Source organism: Rutidosis leptorrhynchoides, chromosome 1, assembly GCF_046630445.1.
Source record: "Rutidosis leptorrhynchoides isolate AG116_Rl617_1_P2 chromosome 1, CSIRO_AGI_Rlap_v1, whole genome shotgun sequence".
NCBI classification, from domain to species: domain Eukaryota; kingdom Viridiplantae; phylum Streptophyta; class Magnoliopsida; order Asterales; family Asteraceae; genus Rutidosis; species Rutidosis leptorrhynchoides.
The window spans coordinates 274,887,837-274,906,120 of record NC_092333.1 but is presented as its reverse complement, the minus strand read 5'-3'; the positions used below and the strand labels follow the sequence as shown (position 1 = coordinate 274,906,120).

The window sequence follows — 18,284 nt, the reverse complement described above, 5'->3', positions numbered from 1 at the left end:
ATTTTCATCATCAAAACGAGTTTTACAACAACGGGCCCACAATGTCCCGTTTTACGAAATTCATTCAAAATACAAGTTTCGACCATCAAAGTTTAAATTCCAAACGACACCTAGAGCATGGTGTTTGGGGTTAAACTACCCAAATCTTGACCGACTTCCAAAAGCTAACCCAAAAGCATCCCCTATCAAAATAAGTGGGTGACCACTAATCTAACCGGATACCTTTTCCTTTGTCCACGCCGGAGCCTAAAAAGGTAAACAACGAGAGGGTAAGCTAAAGCTTAGTGAATGCAATAATTATACATATACATATATAACTTACTTACATGCAATCACTTACACCAAATCCGCATACATACTAGCAACGTAATTAGCATACCTTTATAATGTATAACGCTAAAACCACGATAACAAAGCTAGTATAACAATAGCATATAACACAACAATACAACATGCTACAATACGAATACATAAACATTGATGTTCACAACATCCATTAGTACTTAAATCCCAAGGCTAGCCCAGCAAATGGTATCGTCAATATCGAACTTAATTCCCATTCGTCCTAGTAAATGTGGTATCATCAACATCGAACTTAATCCCACATATGAGGTATCATCAAACCCTCATAAAATGTCACTACAATAGTGTATGGCTTCGTTGACACCAAACTTTCAATCCATGCATGAGGTATCGTCAACATCGAACTTTAACCCTCATCAACCAACAATATACTCTAGGATATGGTATCGTCAACATCGAACTTTAACCCATACCCCACAAGTAAATAAATCATATACATACATATATAATTATTCCACTCACCTTAACGTCTTCGGTGAGATGATTAAACTCGCAACCTTCAACGCGATGTACCTATATATACATAATGCATATAATCAATCACACAATCGAGTTGGTCGATCAACTCACTCGCCATCCTTGTATCCTTTTGACTCATTGTGCAATTTTGACCCATTTGCACTCTTAATAATCATATTAGGTCAACATCGCCAAAACCCTAACACTAGCAAGTTTCGGGTCTTAAATTATTCATTAACACAAGGTTATCGCATTTTCACACATATTTAGACAACTTAGGTCATCAAAGACCCATTTGACCCATTTCAAGGTTCACACACCCAATTGGTCACCAAATACCCAAATAACACCCACTTACTTCACATCAAGATGTGCTAGTAGTTAACTAATCAATTTAGAACTCACAAACACCAATATACACTTTGAAACCCTAAGTTAGTTACTATTGAGTCTTCATGACTCAATCTTACCCAAGAACACCCAAAATCATCAAATATGGGTTTTATGTTCATCTATAGCCCAAACCCTAACCCATAACAACTTAAAATGAGGAAATTAGGTTTAGGACTTACCACCACTATCACAACGTAGCTAGGAAGTAGAAGAACAACTTTAAAGCATGCACTTTGGCCCGAAACTAGCTTCTTCCTCTTTGGATTGAGCTTTCTCACACTAAAACCTTTCTCTCTCTCTCTAGAATTCAAGTGGATAGGAGGTGGTGGTTGAAAATGGAGTAATGACTTACTCCAATATGATCTAGTGGCCTTAAATTCGTTCAACAAGCGAAAAGACCAAACTACCCCCTTTAAATATTTAAAAGCAAAACAGCTTGTCTGCCAGCCCATCTGGACGGCGTCCAGTCCTTCACACTTGGACGGCGTCCCACACATTTGGACGGCGTCCCAAACAACTGAGGAAAACTGGTTCTTACAACTCTCCCCCACTTGAACCGGATTGCGTCCTCGTAATCCAAGCCGCATGACAAGAGGGAAGATACACCAACACAAACTCTTCGGGCTCCCAAGTGAACTCGAAACCTTTACAATGGCGCCATTGAACTTTATAAGTTCTCACTTCTTTATTTCTCAACCACTTGACCTTCTCATCGAGTATAGCAATCGGCTCCTCAACATATTCTAACTTATTGTTTAACTCAATCTCGTCTAAAGGTACCCAAGATGAATCATCCGCAAGACACTTACGGAGATGGGAAACATGAAATGTATTATGGATCCCCGCAAGCTCTTTGGGTAATTCCAAACAATACTCGACTTCACCAACACGAGCTAAAATTTTAAATGGCCCAATAAACCGAGGAGCTAACTTTCCCCGTTTTCGAAACCGAATAATACCTTTCCATGGCGAAACCTTAAGCATCACCATGTCACCTTCTTGGAACTCAATCAATCGCCTACGTTTGTTGGCATACGACTTTTGTCTATCTTGAGTCGCTTTCAAGTGAGTCCGAATCGTCTCAATCTTGCTATTTGTCTCTAAGACCAAATCGGTGCTCCCGATTTCTCTTTGACCCACTTCGCCCCAACAAATCGGAGTTCGACACCTCCGCCCATAAAGCATCTCATAGGGTGGCATCCCAATACTAGTATGATAACTATTATTGTACGAGAATTCCACCAAAGGCAAGTGCTCATCCCAACTACCACCGAAATCAATAATGCATGCCCGTAACATATCCTCCAAAGTTTGATTCGTACGTTCGGTTTCACCGTCCATTTGAGGATGGTACATCATGATCAATTTCAATTGTGTACCCATATCTTCATGAAACTTTTCCCAAAACCGAGATGTAAAACGGGTATCTCGATCCGAAATAATAGATATAGGAACCCCATGTCTCGATATCACTTCCTTGATGAACAATTTAGCCAAGGTCTCAGACGATATCGCTTCCCGAATGGGAAGAAACAAAGCACTTTTCGTCAATCGATCAACTATCACCCAAATCGAATCAAATTGTGTTCTCGCCGTTGTAGGTAACTTTGTGATGAAATCCAGGGTAATGTGCTCCCATTTCCACTTCGCGATTTCTAATGGTTGTAATTTACCATACGGCTTTTGGTGTTCGGCTTTAACTTGCAAACACGTGACGCATTGCTCAACATACTTAACAACATCACGTTTCATGTCCGGCCACCAATACTCCTTCCTTAAATCAAGATACATTTTCGTCGCGCCCGGATGAATAGAATACTTTGACTTATGTGCTTCATCAAGTAGCACTCATCGATTATCACCCATTTTAGGCACCCACACTCTTCCCTGAAAAGATAACAAACCATGTGGACCTAAGGTAATAGACTCCGTTTGTCCCACGATTCGTTCCTCATGCTTATTGTTAACAAAAGCTTTAATTTGAGTCTCGCCAAGGTTTACAAGAAAATCATTAGTAATAATCATGCGTAACGATCCTACTCGTATCGCCGGATGTTGACTCTTCCGACTTAACGCATCCGCGACCACATTTGCCTTACCCGGATGATAAAGTATTTCACAATCATAGTCTTTCACCACATCCATCCATCTACGTTGACGATAATTCAAATCTCGTTGATCGAAAAGGTGTTTCAAACTCTTGTGATCCGAATAAATCGTACACTTGACACCATACAAGTAATGGCACCAAATTTTCAACGCATGAACAACCGCCGCCAACTCAAGATCATGAGTCGGATATCTCGTTTCGTGTTCCTTTAATTGTCGAGAGGCATACGCGATGACTTTACCTCTTTGCATTAGAACACACCCGATCCCATTTAAGGAAGCATCACAATAAACCGTCATGTCTTCTACACCTTCCAGCAATACTAAAACCGAAGCTTGACACAACTTCTCTTTTAACAATTGAAAAGCAATTTCTTGCTCGTTCTCCCAATTAAACCTCGCGTTCTTTCTCGTCAATTTCGTCAATGGAGAAGCAATTTTAGAAAAGTCTTGGATAAACCGACTATAATAACCGGCCAATCCGAGAAAACTTCGGATTTCCTTAGGCGTAGTCGGTCGTCCCCAACTCTTTACCGTCTCGATCTTCCCCGGATCCACTTAATGCCATCTTTGTTCACAATATGGCCAAGGAATTGAACTTCCCTTAGCCAAAATTCACATTTGGAGAATTTAGCATATAACTTCTCCTTCCGCAACGTCTTCAACACACCCCGCAAATAATGTTCATGTTCCTTCATACTCTTTGAATAAACAAGTATGTCATCAATGAACACAATTACCTACTTGTCCAACATAGGTTGGCACACTCGGTTCATAAGATCCATGAATGCCGCCGGTGCATTCGTAAGACCAAAAGGGATTACCATAAACTCAAAATGCCCATAACGCGTTCGAAAAGCCGTTTTCTCAATATCTTCCTCACGGACCCGCATTTGGTGATAGCCAGACCGTAGGTCGATTTTAGAGAAATACGTTGCACCTTGGAGTTGATCAAACAAATCATCAATCTGAGGCAATGGATAACGATTCTTTATCGTCACTTTGTTCAACTCCCGATAATCGATGCACATCCGCATACTACCATCCTTCTTCTTCACGAATAAACCGGAGCGCCTCACGGCGAAGCACTCGGTCGAATAAAACCCTTTTCAAGCAACTCCTGGGTTTGATTTAACAACTCTTGCCTCTCCGTCGGTGCTAAACGATAAGGAGTTTTAGCAATGGGAGTAGCTCCCAGAACCAACTCAATGCGAAATTCAACTTGTCTTTCGGCCGGAACACCCGGTAATTCATCCGGAAAAACGTCTTCGTATTCACTAACCACTAAAATTTCACGAATGGGTGGTGGCTCTTCACGAGTATCAACAACATGGGCAAGAAAAGCCATACCACCACTAACAAGGAAACGACGTGCCCGTGCAAAAGTGCATATCGGCACAAGTCTTCTTCGCTTATCGCCATGAATAATTAATTCTCCCCCACTAGGGGTCTTCACATGAATAGATTTTTCATGGCATGCAATATCGGCTCTATAACGATCGAGCCAATCCATACCAATGACAATTTCAAAATCACCTAAAGTCATCGGGATGTGATCAATTTTAAAGTTTTCGGCACCAAACACAACATCACAATTTTTACACACATCACCCACTAGCACCGTCTTGCGATCCGCTATTTCAACTTCTACCGGATGACTTAACTTAGCTAACGGTTTATTAAGTTTAGGCACAAACTTTGGTGACACAAACGACAAGTTAGCACCACTATCAAAAACTATCCTTGCCGGATTAGAGTTAACCATGAAAGTACCTGAGACAACTTCATTGGATTGCTTGGCCTCGTCATTAGTCATCAAATAATTGCGACCCCTAGCCGTACCCGCCGCCTTCTCCAACCTCTTAACATGATCGGTGTTCAAATCGGGACACTCTGACTTTCGGTGCCCCTCTTTGTTGCAATTAAAACAAGTGAGCTTGTTTGTCAAAGTTGGCTTCGTACAATCTCTAGCCAAATGACCACGTACCCCGCAATTGTAGCAAGTAGGGATAAAGTTCCCAAAACCACTCTTCTTCACACTATTCACACTTTTGGAACCCTTCTTGTTTTTCTTGTTGGAAACGTTCGAATGACTTGAACCCTCAAACTTTCTCTTAGAAAAAGAGAAATCACTTTTCATTGGAACCTCTGGCTCGAAACCTCGGGCCAACTTAAATAACTCTTCAAAAGACTTAGCCATTCCCCGACTAATCTTACCCTTCAACTCATCATTCATGGTACGGTAGAAATCCTTCATCAACTTGTGGTCGTCACCAACATATTCCGGACAAAAACGAGTCTTTACCAAGAAGGTAGACTTGAGAGTAACCAAGTCCATTGAACCTTGTCACAAATTGTGCAACTCGTCCTAGATTCTATCAAGGTCGGAAGAAGTTCAGTATTCTTTGAAAATTCCTTCTTAAACTCCTCCCACGTCAAGCTCATGCATTGCTCTTCACCATATAATTGGATCTTATCATCCCACCACAACTTCGTTTCTTCTCGCAACGTGCTAGACTCATACATCGCCTTCTTCTCGGGAGGACATTCCGCGGTACGAAAAGCTCCCTCAATATCGGAAATCCAACATGTGCTTTTTAACGAATCTCGTACCCCATTAAACATCGGGGGTTGAGCATCCTTGAAATTTTTGTAATGGAAGTCTCGCCTTCCATAACCACCATTACCATCACCCCCTTCACCACGAGGATGAATGTTTCTAGCTTCTAATGCCTCCTAGATCGCGGCATTCATTCGCTCATTGATCATTTTGGTTACTTGCCCATCAACCGATTCTTGGAAAACCCTTCGGACATCGTCAAGAAATTCCATTTTTAGCCTTTTAAAGATGGCCTCAACCTTGGCCATGAGTTCAACGTCCTCCCTCGTGCGTCCTTCATTGGTATCATGTCCATTTCTCATTTTCATTCTATAAAACGAAGTAAATTAAATAATGAACGAAAAGACATGACACAATATACATGAACACCTCACCGCCCCATCTTGCTCAACAATCGTCGTATTTCCCTTGTTCGACACGATTTGAACCCGTAACAATGGTAGCTAATCATTGTTACGCGATCACGTCACATTAACTTGCTAGTACAACGTCTATCTCGCTTGATGATTGCAAAACACAACACAAAACAATTATCGCATAGTTAGTTCACCTAAAACTAGGCACTAACCAATCCCCGGTCCGACCCGTCTCCTACAAGTCCCGCATAACGCGCATACACCATAAAGTCTAAGTCTAGGCACCTATCTCAAGTCGCCTAAATCCCTTAGACCATGCTCTGATACCACTTGTAACGACCCGACCTCGTTATATAAAAAACACACCTAAAAAAAAATTTGGACAAGTACATCTGGACGACGTCCAGATTCCTGGACGGCGTCCAGTACTGAAGACTTGGACGGCGTCCAAACAATTGGGACGACGTCCCAATGAACTGTCAGGTTCTAATCTTGGGTTCCAAATTACACGAGCGGAAATCCCGCTTCCCGATACACTTAAATGAAAACCTTTTCACAACGTGTTATAATAAGTAAAACTAAGAGATTTTCATCATGAAAACGAGTTTTACAACAACGGGCCCACAATGTCCCATTTTACAAAATTCGTTCAAAATACAAGTTTCGACCATCATAGTTTAAATTCCAAACGACACCTAGAGCATGGTGTTTGGGGTTAAACTACCCAAATCTTGGCCGACTTCCAAAAGCTAACCCAAAAGCATCCCCTATCAAAATAAGCGGGTGACCACTAATCTAACTGAATACCTTTTCCTTTGTCCACGCCGGAGCCTAAAAAGGTATACAACGAGAGGGTAAGCTAAAGCTTAGTGAATGCAATAATTATACATATACATATATAACTTACTTACATGCAATCACTTACACCAAATCCGCATACATACTAGCAACGTAATTAGCATACCTTTATAATGTATAACGCTAAAAGCACGATAACAAAGCTAGTACAACAATAGCATATAACACAACAATACAACATGCTACAACACGAATACATAAACATTGATGTTCACAACATCCATTAGTACTCAAATCCCAAGGCTAGCCCAACGAATGGTGTCGTCAACATCGAACTTAATTCCCATTCGTACTAATAAATGTGGTATCGTCAACATCGAACTTAATCCCACATATGAGGTATCGTCAACATCGAACTTAAACCCTCATAAAATGTCACTACAATAGTGTATGGCTTCGTGGACACCGAACTTTCAATCCATACATGAGGTATCATCAACATCGAACTTTAACCCTCATCAACCAACAATATACTCTAGGATATGGTATCGTCAACATCGAACTTTAACCCATACCCCACAAGTAAATAAATCATATACATACATATATAATTATTCCACTCACCTTAACGTCTTTGGTGAGATAATCAAACTCGCAACCTTCAACGCGACGTACCTATATATACATAATGCATATAATCAATCACACAATCGAGTTGGTCGATCAACTCACTCGCCATCCTTGTATCCTTTTGACTCATTGTGCAATTTCGACCCATTTGCACTCTTAATAATCATATTAGGTCAACATCGCCAAAACCCTAACACTAGCAAGTTTCGGGTCTTAAATTATTCATTAACACAAGGTTATCGCATTTCCACACATATTTAGACAACTTAGGTCATCAAAGACCCATTTGACCTATTTCAAGGTTCACACACCCAATTGGTCACCAAATACTCAAATAACACCCACTTACTTCACATCAAGATGTGCTAGTAGTTAACTAACCAATTTAGAACTCACAAACACCAATTTACACTTTGAAACCCTGGGTCAGTTACTATTGAGTCTTCATGACTCAATCTTACCCAAGAACACCCAAAATCATCAAATATGGGTTTTATGTTCATCTATAGCCCAAACCCTAACCCATAACAACTTAAAATGAGGAAATTAGGTTTAAGACTTACCACCACTATCACAACGTAGCTAGGAAGTAGATGAACAACTTTAAAACACACACTTTGGCCCGAAACTAGCTTCTTCTTCTTTGGATTAAGCTTTCTCACGCTAAAACCTTTCTCTCTCTAGAATTCAAGTGGATAGGAGGTGGTAGTTGAAAATGGAGTAATGACTCACTCCAATCTGATCTAGTGGCCTTAAATTCGTTCAACAAGTGAAAAGAACAAACTAACCCCTTTGAATATTTAAAAGCAAAACAGCTTGTCTGCCAGCCCATCTGGACGGCGTTCAAATTATTGGATGGCGTCCAGTCCTTCACACTTGGACGGCGCCCCACACATTTGGACAGCGTCCCAAACAACTGAGGAAAACTGGTTCTTACAGGTAAATTACAAAAAGTTTTCTGAAGCAGTTGAAAAGTTTTCGCATCTGGGACTAACTGCATTTCTTGTCCTCAAAGGGATGGTCTATCCAGAACTTGTGAAAGAATTCTATGCCAACTTTAATTTTGAGGACGACATAGTAAGATTTCATCTTGGTAATCGATGGCATAAACTCACTCTGGAGCAATTTGGCACAATCTTGTGTGTTCCTGCTATAGGGCTCTACTTCTACAGTAGGCGACACAAGATGGAAAATCTTCCCAAGTACATACAAGCAACCGACTTTCTAAACCACTTCTACAACCCAGACGCCAACCACTCAGAAATTCTTGCTCATGGATTAATGGAAAGGGATCTATTACCTAAGTACGACATTTGGAACAAGATAATAGATCACAACATCTACTGCAAAGGAGGAAATCATGAAAATATTCATGCCACTAAAATATTTGTCATGTGGGCTATTGAGTTTGATCAAACCATCAATGTAGCATTTCTTATGGCTTCTAGAATGAACAAAGTGCTCACAGAATCAAATAAAGTGCTTCCATACGGTCTACATCTTAGCATGTTGTTTGCTCATCTAAAGGCCACTCATCACATCTCGCATGCTCCGTCTCTTGAACCTATCAACAAACTCACTGTTGTCAGAAGCAGTCATCAACAAGGTACATTTGCAAGAGCCACACAATCTCAGACAGTGACTCAGAGGATATTGAAAAATACGACCCTGGTGAGGCATCCGGAGTAAAGGAAATTACCTCCGAAAGTGAGGAAGAAAACATGGAGAAAAACTATGAAGAATTCTTGAACATGAACCGAAGCGCAAGGGTTGACAAGATCCTTTAGAAAGAAGTGAAGCTCAGAAAGAACAATTCCTAGCTCATGAAGACCATGAAAGACATGGCAAAGGCGCTTTCATGCAAAAGAGTGTAGGAAGCATGATCAAGACGTGTGGTTCATGAAACTTATGTTTGTGAAGTTTGTGCTTAATTTGACATTTGAACAAATGTTGGTCTGACTATTATGTGCCTTACGAAATGTGTGTTTGCTTGATTATTATGTGTGTTACGTAATATGTGACACCCTCGTTACCAGGTGTCGACTTACGACTATGTGAACATTCAAAACATATACAATACTGCGTATCTTACAATACATAATAGTGGAAGCCTTAAAATATTAAACTTCTAATTACATATCTTATGATCATAACAAAAGAAACCACAAAAAGCACTGTCTTCTTTACTTCGGACCTTTTCTTATCTTTTCTTGTACTTGTCCTATCCTTAGGTCCTTATTAGGGATGGCAATGGCCACCCGATCCAGTGGATATCCATCCGATCCACCCGCTTCGTGATGGATATGGACGAAGCTAAATGGATATGGATGAACCTAAGTGGATATGGATATGGACATGGATGAAAAATTTCATCCATGGATATATCCATTACCACCCGAAAACATATACAGATACATAAATATAGATATATGCTTACATATTTACTATTACAAGTTCATTTATCGTTAGATTTATATTTTACTTTCAACCTTATAATGAAATAACTATAATATATTACAATAAAACGCGCATATCTAATAAAATAAACTTGCAAATTTCATATTTAATTTTTCATAATCCATGTTTTATAGTAAAAGTAATAAATTTTGTTATATCTTCAACAAAGATTACACATTCTTATGGGTAGATTTTAAATATGTCATGTTATATTTATTTCTGCTATACTACATTTTTATTTTAATCGCATATAAAAAAATATCATAACATTTTTATAATATCCATTGGATATTCATTAACCCGCTTAATCCACTGGATATGGATATGGATGGATGACCTGAAACTAAACGGATATGGATATGGATATGGATGAACAAAAACTAAATGGATATGGATATGGATACGGCATCACCCGCTCCATATCCGATCCATTGTCATCCCTAGTCCTTATCTTTGCTTGTACTTGTCCTATCCTTAGGTCCTGAGATACATGTTTACAAATACTAATCAGCAAAAACTTAGTGAGTTCAAGCATTCTTAACGCATACAAAAAATACAATAAAATACATTCATATAAGAATCATTCATTGCAACTATATGATAAAATGTATGGTTATATAGCAAGTTCATAACATTAAAAATAATTGTATTTGCCATGCATAAATATTCATGAAAACAGTAACAAGACTGTAATGAAATCTCATACTTTAGTGAATACATCAGGTGGAACTGTATAAAAACGTACCAAGTAATTAGTGTAAATGCACTAATACTTGTAGCATGACTGGTCGGTGCCCAGACATAACCAAGTATATATTAGTGTATAAACACTTATACCGGTTTTTATAAATCTGTATCTATAACCGTAAGTCGGTGTCCCGACATCTGTAACTGTAAGTCCGTGTCCCGACAAATCCACCAATGTATCACATAGACATATTCATTCATAGCATGCATGCATAGGCGGATCCAAAGTGTAACGGAGGGGGGCGGCCGCCCCCGGTGGATTTTGAAATTTTAGTGCAATTTTTTTCGGTTTTTCGATTTTGCCCTCGGTGGAAATTTTTTTTGCCCCAAACCCTTCATATTTTGCCCCAAAACCTCCATATTTTGCCCCAAAAACTTCCAAATTTTGCTCAAAAAACTCTATATTTTGCCCCAAAACTCTATATATTGCCAAATAAATTCCTACGTTTTAAAAAAAAAATGCCTCCGGTGAAAATTTTTCCTGGATCCGCCACTGCATGCATGCATATGATTTTTAACACTTAAAATAACATGTATCTCAAAGTCGTAAATTGCAAGAACTCACTTGATAGTGTTGCTAAAATTATTCTTTAAAATGGCTCTCTTTAGCTAACAAGTCTACCTATATATTTATCATTCTATCAATTATCACGACTTAACATATAGGTAAAACTATGCTACGGTTTTATGTCCAACTATTTATTGTCCAAAGTTTGTACATCTCATTTTAAAATATCACATTTTATAAAACTCGATACTAATCTATATTTATCTCTAGAATTTATATTTATAGACTATAACAATGCCATGCATTTATTTTTGGACAGCCCACAAGGACCCATTAAATCAATATGTTAGTCCAAAAAAACGCAGGCTGTATATTAACTTAAAAGTCCACTACAACAAAAATGACCTTACAGGACCCCCAAAAGGGTCCTAATATGTGCCAGTTTGGGAAACTTTTGCTCATAGGACACTTTTCTGAACGGTTACTAGATAAGGCGTCACTAAAGGTAAAAGGGTCCCAAAAAAATGACCTATAAGGACCCCAAAAAAGGTCCTATCATGTGACGATCTACGTTAGTAAATAGGGTCCTAGAAACATTTCAGGACCCTTTATTAAAGGTCCTAAAAACTAATTGTGACACTTTATTACGATGGACCATGGTCTTTAAAAACATATTGGGACCCTTTATTACGAAGGAAAAAGGTCCTTAAAAACATATTTGAGACTCTTTATTACGACCGATAAGGGTCCTAATATAGATAATCTATAATGGCCATGATATCAATAAATGTGATGAATTTAGAACTTATAAAAAGGGTTCTAAAAATATATTTTGTAATTATCATGTCATAACTATGATATTAAGAAGCTAACGATATACTAATTAGTACTCCCAAAAAGCCAAAAAGGGTCCTATAAAATTTTATATGTAATGGCTTTGTAATGGCAATGACCTTAGTAGTTCACGATTAAAAAAATTTAATAGATTCAAAAAGAGTCCTAAAATTATTTTCTTTCATTTGCTTATTATCACAATGATTCCAATGAGATATATATATATATATATATATATATATATATATATATATATATATATATATATATATATATATATATATTTGTTTAATCAATATAGACATGTCATTAATAATTTTCATTAAATAAAATATTGTTGCAAACTAAATACAAGATAAATAAGTGACACACTAAAAAAACATCCACAATCAAAGTAATCCAACAGGAACAACATTTGAAAAGGAAAAAGCAGCAACATCATCAAGTATAAATCCCTTGTAATCATGCAATCTTCTCAATCTTGTGGCAACCTACTAACAAATAATCGATGTATAAGCATAAGCTTCCAAGTTAGAAAACCTAATTACATCAACAATTTAACAATGGAATATCGAGATTAAAGAAGATGGCCACACAATAGATGTACCAATAACATCTTCAATTTGGCCAAGTCCAAGTAAGCCATATGATCTTATAAAATCTTCATCTTTTTTTATCGCCACATGAACACTAACTTCACCCCATGTCTATTAACTGTGAGAAGATGTCAAAAGTTTCAACTCACCATGTACATGGTCTTCCAGTGATCCTAGTGCCATACAATATCCGATTGAATTTACCAAGTTAGGGTGGTGAAGTAGGCTTAACATGATAACATCAATGTTGTAGATAATTAATATTTTATATATACATATATATTATTGACCATTTCAAAATATACAACTTATATTTTATATATACATAATATTTTGACACTATATGACAATTTTATCAAGCCAGAAAATAAAAAATGTACATGATTTGACTCTCTAAAGTCAGAGTATGCCTCTTATCAATGATAAACTGAAAGAATGAAGAAACAGTACTAAAATAAATAGAAACAAAAACTCGGTAAGTCTAATATACCTTGTTCTTACTTTATAACCGCCGTTTATATACTCTCCTGAAACCTCCTTCACCCAAAAGACAGTCTGGTCTAAAAATTTGGGCTGCAGTTGTCAATCCACCAAATGCAAATACATGTGGATCCTCGTTCTCTAGACGCTTCCTTATTTACACCGGCCACAACAGAGTTAACCCCGAATTTATCAGAAAAAAAAAAACACATATGAGTTTAATAGAAAAACACAATGTACATAAATTGAAAAAAAGTAATGAGTATAAGATATACATGGTCGTAATAGCTGACATTTAATTACCATAATCACTTACAATGGCTTAAGGTTTCCACCTTTTTCACATTCCCATATTAAGATCGATAACTAAACAAAGTGGGAATCACATGTTGCTTCATCTTTGAATACATTAGTTTTTTTTTTCTTTTTTTTTTTTTTTTTTTTTTGACAAGTGACAACCTTTTCTGCCTCCTTTCAGGCGTTTATAATATGATTACAACTTTACAAGCCACCTTCCCATTGCATCATAAGTACTAGCAAAATTACGATTAACAACAAGTGTATCAAGATGATGAGGACCATATTCAACCTCTAAAACACCCTTTACTTTTTTAAACAAATCAGCAGCTTGGTCTAACAACTCGATTTGTACACAAGCCTGTCCCATTTTGGTTCAACACAATTTCCAATAAAGCCGACTACTTCTTTGCCACAACTCTTAGTTTTGAAAATGAAACTTCTTCGAGCGTTTATATATATATATATATATATATATATATATAGGGGTAGGATCAAGAGGGAAATAACCATTCGGGGGGAAGCAAAAACTTTTTTTTTTTTTTTCGTTTTTTGAAAAAACTTTGTTCACGAACATTATAGATAGATGAGATGAAAATATGAACATTTAGTAGAGACACTTTGTGATAAATGTTTTTATTTTGGCGGGAAAACGCTCGAAGAAGTAATATATAACAATTATCGTGTTTTTCGAGCATATGTTGAGGTTTTAGCTATTGGGGTTTAGATATTAGGGTTTAGATATTAGGGTTTAGAAATTTAGGGTTTAGGGTTTAGATTTAGGATTTAGATTGAGTTTTTAACACGAACGGTTTAGAGTTTAGGGTTTAGGGTTTGGTGTTTTGGGTTTATTCCATAAACCCAAAACACCAAACCCTAAACTCTAAATCGGGCTAAATTTTACTTCACAAAACATGAAAAAAAAGATGTTCATATTCTTCACGAACAATATTATCTTGAATGTTATTTTTGTCGATCGTTTTCCCGCCTAAATAATGACATTCATCACGAAGTGTCTCTTCTAAATGTTCATATTTTCGTGTGATCTTGATGCCGGAAAAAAAAATTCCAAAAAAAACGAAAAAAAAAAAATTTTGCTTCCCCCCGATTGGTTACTTCCCCATTGATCCTGCCCCATATATATATATATATATATATATATATATATATATATATATATATATATATATATATATATATATATATATATATATATATATATATGGGGCAGGATCAATGGGGAAGTAACCAATCGGGGGGAAGCAAAAAATTTTTTTTTTCCGTTTTTTTTGGAATTTTTTTTTTCCGGCATCAAGATCACACGAAAATATGAACATTTAGAAGAGACACTTCGTGATGAATGTCATTATTTAGGCGGGAAAACGATCGACAAAAATAACATTCAAGATAATATTGTTCGTGAAGAATATGAACGTCTTTTTTTCTTCTTCATGTTTTGTGAAGTAAAATTTAGCCCGATTTAGAGTTTAGGGTTTAGGGTTTAGGGTTTGGTGTTTTGGGTTTATTCCATAAACCCAAAACACCAAACCCTAAACCCTAAACTCTAAACCGTTCGTGTTAAAAACTCTATCTAAATCCTAAATCTAAACCCTAAATCTAAACCCTAAACCCTAAATTTCTAAACCCTAATATCTAAACCCTATAAACCCTAATATCTAAACCCTAATATCTAAACCCCAATAGCTAAAACCTCAAAATACCCTCGAAAAACACGATAATTGTTATATATTACTTCTTCGAGCGTTTTCCCGCCAAAATAAAAATATTTATCACAAAGTGTCTCTACTAAATGTTCATATTTTCATCTCATCTATAATGTTCGTGAACAAAGTTTTTTCAAAAAACGAAAAAAAAAAAAGTTTTTGCTTCCCCCCGCTTCCCCCCGAATGGTTACTTCCCTCTTCATCCTACCAATATATATATATATATATATATATATATATATATATATATATATATATATATATATATATATATATATATATATATATATATATATATATATATATATATATATATATATATATATATATATATATATATATATATATATATATAATATCAACTTGTAACAGAGTTTGTAAAGACTGACCTTTCGTTTTTTGCTCAGTTTTGCTCAGTTGAGTCGCCATGATTGTCAATAATCTATAAATGTAATCAAACAGATAACCTTAGACCTGGTAAAAAAATAAGCACAATTCATTTAGTAACAAAGACTTGAAAACTGTATCATAAACACGTGCAATAATTTAGTAGAAGTGTTCACTAGACAAGTCATATATATTTATATTTCTATATAAAATGTACAATAAAATGGGATACATATCGTAAAAATAGCAACAAATACAAACATAAGATCTATACAAATTTTTAATTATTACATTTCCAAAAAGATATCAATAATCAGCCACAAAACAACATATATGCATCAACTAATAAAAATATACTGTATATGTAATAAAAAATAAAATAAAATATAAAATAACGTATTTCTTTAGCACTGATATTGCCTCAACTATTATGTGTATACAGAATCAATTTTTTATTTTTTCTAAAAGAGGCGATCATAATATCTCTATAATCATCTACAAAACATATGTGAAAAGTGTGAAAGCAGACATATAAGTAATAATAAAACCATGGCATCAATTAAGCAGATAACATAGAACAAAGCAGAATAGATTCAGCATCACAAATAGCAAATATAGAGAAATTAAAATGAAAGTATAAAGAAGAAATTGCAAAAGCGCAGGAGATAACCAAAACCTGAAACGAAGAAAATTTAAATTCGGCGGTGGAAAAGAAAATATAAATGAAAAACGGGTAGGGTTTATACCGCACTGGACCCGGCCTTGTTTTACACCCATATTTGATTTCACATTGGGAGTGTTGGACCATTAAGACCATCATTCGGGCTTCTAGGCATGGGCTTATTGTAAATCCTTAAAGCATTTCCACAATAAGATTTTGAGTCAAGAAACTTTCCCTTTTTGTGTGCAGCTCAGCCAAACGAACAAAAACAAAAGTGACCGAAGGATGATTCTCCCCTTCTGTAGCCTTAAACACATTAAGCGCTTTTTGATAAACAAAAACAGCTTCATCATAATGAGCTAAACATAAATAAGCATCACCGATACACATATCAAACTCAGCTATATTAGCGTCTTGACCCGATGCCGACATAGTAATATTAGCCAACACGTAATGTTCAAGTGCAGCCTCGTATTCACCTTTCACATCACAAACAAGACCCATAAGTCTCCTAACTGACGCTTCTCAACAGAAGCGGATGACCCGCTTTCTTTATGGATATTAAGTGACATTTGACACAACTTTTTAGCCTCATCGAAATCCAATGCTTGAATATGAGCATCTGTTATATACCTGCAAGGCCCCCAAAATCGAGGATCAGTTACGCCCAAAACATGTCGTTGTACTAATTAAAACCCAAATTCTTTTTACCAATTATTGAGGACATCAAATGCAAAGTCTAAGACCTACACAATATTCATAGTAATCTAAAACCCTACTATATTATTACTTAATACTTATTATTGTCCTTATTACTATCAACTAATCAACAACACATAACCTAAAGGACCTTCAAATGATTCAACTAAATACCGACCATAAATTTTTCTGCTTCACCCCCTTTTGCAACACCTGAAATGCAATTTTACAAACCTTTGTATCTAATTGAAGGAACAGCTGAAGGATAATTCAATTGGGACATATTGATTGGGAAATCGATGATTGAACAAATGGCTTTAGAATAACTAATCTATTACTCAAACGATTGTGAACAATTAAGAAAACGATTGAGGTAATATATTTTTTTTTTCTAGCGAGGTTTTTAGGGAAATTAATTTGAGATAAGAAATCGGTTATGGATAGGGTTCTTGAAACTGAGATTTGAAATTGAGATTATTTTTAGTGTGTTTAGAACATCTAAACAAGATTTACCACAGGGCGCTTAGCGCTGACAATTGTATGCAATTAAGATTGTTATTGACTACACATTAAATGATAATTCTATGCTATTACAATACACACATCGTATTTACATGACAAAGCAGTGCTAAATTAATTTGATATTCTCCGTTTGCTCCTTTATTTCCTCCATCGTCTTTTTCACATCATCATCAATATTCCCTTATATATCATAAAAAAATAGTACATTACAACCATAAGCAAAAGGCATATATTATATCAAGCTAAGGGTAAACTTGTCATATAATGTTTATGTTGGGCAACCATAGAGACAGCCGGATATATCAACCCAAAATAACCATGTTTGGGTTTTTTTATGACCCTACAAATATATTAAAAGCCTGTTATCTATATTAATAAACTTTGCTTAATATTTTTGTTATTAGACCAACCGATATATGGTGATTAATATAGTGTTGTTTGCGATCTGTATTCTATGGCTGTTTATTGTTTTTGTTATTAGCCCAACCGATCATTTGGTAAGCACAGCTGACGTATGGTCATTACAAATTTATTAGCCCAACCGATCATTTGGTAAACACAGCTGACATAGTGCTTGTCGATCATAGGACTTTTGGGAGTGGTCTTTTGAAGTTTGTTTTGGTATAAAAGTCGATCATCTTGTA

At 36.2% G+C, this 18,284-nt stretch overlaps 1 long non-coding RNA gene across 4 annotated transcripts; it reads right to left on the bottom strand.

Annotated features, from left to right (window-relative positions):
• Positions 1-12,584: 12,584 nt before the first annotated feature.
• Positions 12,585-17,585, bottom strand: LOC139869508 (uncharacterized). 4 transcript variants are annotated; one of them, XR_011766130.1, is made up of 6 exons: positions 17,353-17,585; positions 16,505-17,052; positions 15,761-15,845; positions 13,361-13,502; positions 12,882-13,043; positions 12,585-12,765 (listed from the first exon to the last, which is right to left on the bottom strand). It is a non-coding gene; the product is annotated as an uncharacterized lncRNA (long non-coding RNA). The 4 variants fall into 4 exon arrangements; XR_011766136.1 differs by having other exon boundaries at positions 15,761-15,813; XR_011766125.1 differs by lacking the exons at positions 15,761-15,845; positions 16,505-17,052; positions 17,353-17,585 and having other exon boundaries at positions 12,585-12,768; positions 13,361-14,116.
• Positions 17,586-18,284: the final 699 nt, after the last annotated feature.